The following is a 3,637-nucleotide window of genomic DNA, read 5'->3' on the forward strand; positions in this document are numbered from 1 at the left end:
AGAAAAAAAAAGAAAAAGATAAGGAATTCATTTCAAACGGTAGAAAGTTTCTGGTGTCATTTAAGGTCGTGCCAACGTGGCGAGAAATAAATATCCTTGTTTTCCTCCTCGCCACCCCCTTCCCCCCACTCCCCTACCGGCTCCACCTCCTCCCCCTCCCACCTCCATCGGTTCCACCTCCTCCCCCTCCCACCTCCATCGGTTCCACCCCCTCCCCTACCCTAAAACTCCACCCCCTCCCCTTCCCCTCCCCGTCCCTCTCCCTCCCCCCTCCCTCCCCGTCGACCCTAAATAAGACACAAACAGCCAGAGTTCGAAACTTATTCACCGAACGCTTGTATCGAAACAGTTGTTATCCTCACGATTATCCTCATAACACCGAGGAAAAGACTATTACAAGTCTTGAAAAGGGTGAGAAGAAGGGATGAGAAGGAGAGTAGAAATAAAAAAAGAGATGAAATGCAGCTGGTGTAAAAGGAGGTAGAAATCGCCCGCGGCAGAGTTAGTAAGTACGTGAGGTCGAAGGTACTGTGGTAATTCTTCCTCAAATTAAGGCTATGAGATTGTAAGACTTTTTGTTTGGTTTTGGTTTGGGCGATGAATTGGATGAATTGATAAAATGTAAATAATATGTTTAAATACCTTTCAGAAACGCACTCTGTAATCTATTCTATATATATTCTTTATTTACCTAAAGAGGTGTTTATACCAATGAGTGTTTTATTAACCTTTTTATCTTTCTTTTTCGTATATACAACTCCTAGATAAAAAAGAACACTCACAAAATCAACTCGTGCAATGATTTCCATATAGAAAAACACCACATCCATGAACCAATCAGATCTCTTCCTGCTTACCTTGCTAGCCAATCAGATTTCTCCGACTGGAAAGAGGCGGAGCTTCCCAGCCAGGAACGAAGATTGATTTGATTTGATAAAGTTTATTTGCAGAATAGTTTACATGCCCTGCAAAAAGCCAGGGTAAGATGTCAAGCATCTATCCAAACTGGCTAAGCTTCTATTGCGTAAAGGTCTTAGTGAAGCTCTAATCTTACATACCTGAGGGGCTGCATTATACTGGTTAACATATTTACATGTTTTACCTGGTCGGTAAAAAAAAACTTTTATGTCACCAGTGTCTATAATAAATTCAATATAATCTACAAGTGATGTTCTTTGTACAGTGTTGTTCGAACGATAGGATGCAGTTTCCGTGCAGCAAAGCAAGTAGTGGTTGAGACTATGTGATTTAGCTTTTTGGCACAATTTGCAGTTGTGATATGTTACTGGTTTTGCATCCAAAACTGCATCGTGCACATATTGTATAGTATAGTGATAGCCTATGCGTAGCCTGGTTCGTATAACTTGTTGATCCGTGACAGACTATAGATTTCATAGGGCTTGTCCATGTATGATGTCCCGGCAATACTTTCATAATGCCAGATAGTGCCATGTCCATTCTTTTTCATCTTATCTGTAACCTATACCTGATCCTCATAATCTCTTAAACAGCTATTAATACGTCTTTTCATCTGAGTAAGAGATAATGATATAGCATAGTGTGGTTCTTCATAGCAAAGTGCGAACTTGGCTAACTGGTCAACTTTTTCACATGATGGTATTCCTATATGAGACGGTATCCAGTACAATGACATTTGTATATCCTACTCCGAAAGTCTGGAAATTTGATGTAGGATGTTTTTAGATACCATGTTTTCTGGACTAAATGCAGTGAGTCTATAGAGTGCACCCTGGGACGAAGGAAGGAAAAGGCGAGCTTATGTAAAAAAAAATCTTTATTAAATCTAGTATTTAGTAAATGATAACAACAATAATAATGATTGGGAATAAGAAAAGTAATAATAATGATGATACTAATAATGGTAATAATGATAATAATGCAGAATAACACCAATTATAAAAGGGATCATATTTTATCATCGTAAATTGGGATAATTATAGAAAAATATTCATAATCAAATGATAATGACGATGTTATAACTACTACAGACAAATACACACAAAATCTTAAAAAAAAAACATGTACACACATACATACATACATACAAAGACGTGTACACAAAACAACGAAAGAAAAAAGAAGAAAAAAAACACGAATATTCCAAAGCCCTTTTTGTTTTCATTTTTTCTTCAGTGCTTACTACACATGAGATACAGAGACGGTTACATGTGTTATATGAGTGTACCAATTGTCCAAGGTCGTGGCGATATGCCCTGACAAGCTGTAACACTCACATAACCCTCTCTGAAGACCATGTGTGGTATGCCCTGAGGAAGAAAATATAGCGAAAAGCCCATCGGCATAAAAAGGCATTAGCATATTCGTGTGTTTTCCTTCCTTTTTAAAAATCTTTCGTTGTTTTGTGTACAACTCGGTTAGCATGAATCCTTCACATACAAATATATATAACAAGCGACGCTTACATATTTATCCATATGTACTTTGAATCAATAGTCAATAAAATGTACATAATCACAATAGGGAGTCATGATTTATGTCTCCAACGAAATTACTCCATAAAGTTCATTTGTTCAAAAATAAACCAATACAAACCAACATAAAAAGACTGACAGAAAAAAAATATTTAAAGCGTTGTTCAAAATAGAAATTTATCTCTCAAACAATTCAAAATGCATGTCACGTCATTTAGAAGAAGTCACTGGATGGACAAGAATGCTAAATGATCATATCAGTTGAAGTGAGGTATGAAAAAGGATGCAAAAAAAATAGTTAATTATCATCCCATTTTATACTGTTAACATGGATAATACTGAAGCAAGAAAATTGATTTTTTCGGATATAAAAGTTGGATATTTTAGGACATCGTTCGAAAACAGCAATCATGTGCGTTTCACTTTGACTTCACATTTCTCAAACATGAACGTAATTACAACACTCGTTCTTGGATTCGTTACATCTTGATACCTGTTTCGCGATATTCATTCGTCAATTCTAAACCATCAGAATTTCCAAAGACACTACAAAAAGACACAGACACAACCATATCAACAAGACTTTACATATTCATTTGAGTGTCTGGCTAGCTCAATGGAAGCGCCCTAACCTTCCACTTGGATGGTCGGCGCCCTTCCCTGTGATGCGTAGGGGACGGGGAGGTAAGGTTTATGGTCTACCTCTCTACCGCAATCATAGGCAGGGTTGATTTGCGTCCTGCGTGAAGAGGGATGATGTACCGTGTATCATATGGTATGGGGTATAGCACTGCTCCTTCGTTTTTTTTTCATTCATCAACAACCTTGAAATTTTAAATTAATGACAGTCAATCAATCAGTCATGTTCTAATGACCTATTAAAGAACTTTTAAGGTAACGAATTGACATTAATTCGATAGATAAGTCTGTGCTGATCCTCAATTTTATGAAAATTAATGTACTGCATTTTCTGACACAATGTATTTCTCTCTATCTTCAAATTATTAACTTTAACCCCTTTGATATGGGTGATGAACGTGCTAACAGTAAGATATTCCGTCGAGGACCGGTAATCACACAAGTCATGATAATAATTAGTAAACAATGATTAAAATTACCACTGTAATTACTATAAGTATCGTAACATTCACCCAAAACAGATTTAATTTAAACTCATAAACGCG

General features: G+C 36.8%; 1 protein-coding gene across 1 annotated transcript in view; it reads right to left on the minus strand.

The window, feature by feature from the left end:
* Positions 1-1,777: 1,777 nt before the first annotated feature.
* Positions 1,778-3,637, minus strand: part of LOC122247519 (integrin alpha-8) — a 29,896-nt gene continuing 28,036 nt past the window's right edge. Inside the window, exon 26 of the mRNA XM_086539579.1 lies at positions 1,778-3,637. This exon is cut by the window's right edge and continues 678 nt beyond it. The gene's annotated coding sequence lies outside the window, so the exon portion shown is untranslated.

The sequence above is a fragment of the Penaeus japonicus genome, unplaced genomic scaffold (genome assembly GCF_977035675.1).
Source record: "Penaeus japonicus unplaced genomic scaffold, GWHDUDI00000001_assembly GWHDUDI00000009, whole genome shotgun sequence".
Lineage (NCBI taxonomy): Eukaryota > Metazoa > Arthropoda > Malacostraca > Decapoda > Penaeidae > Penaeus > Penaeus japonicus.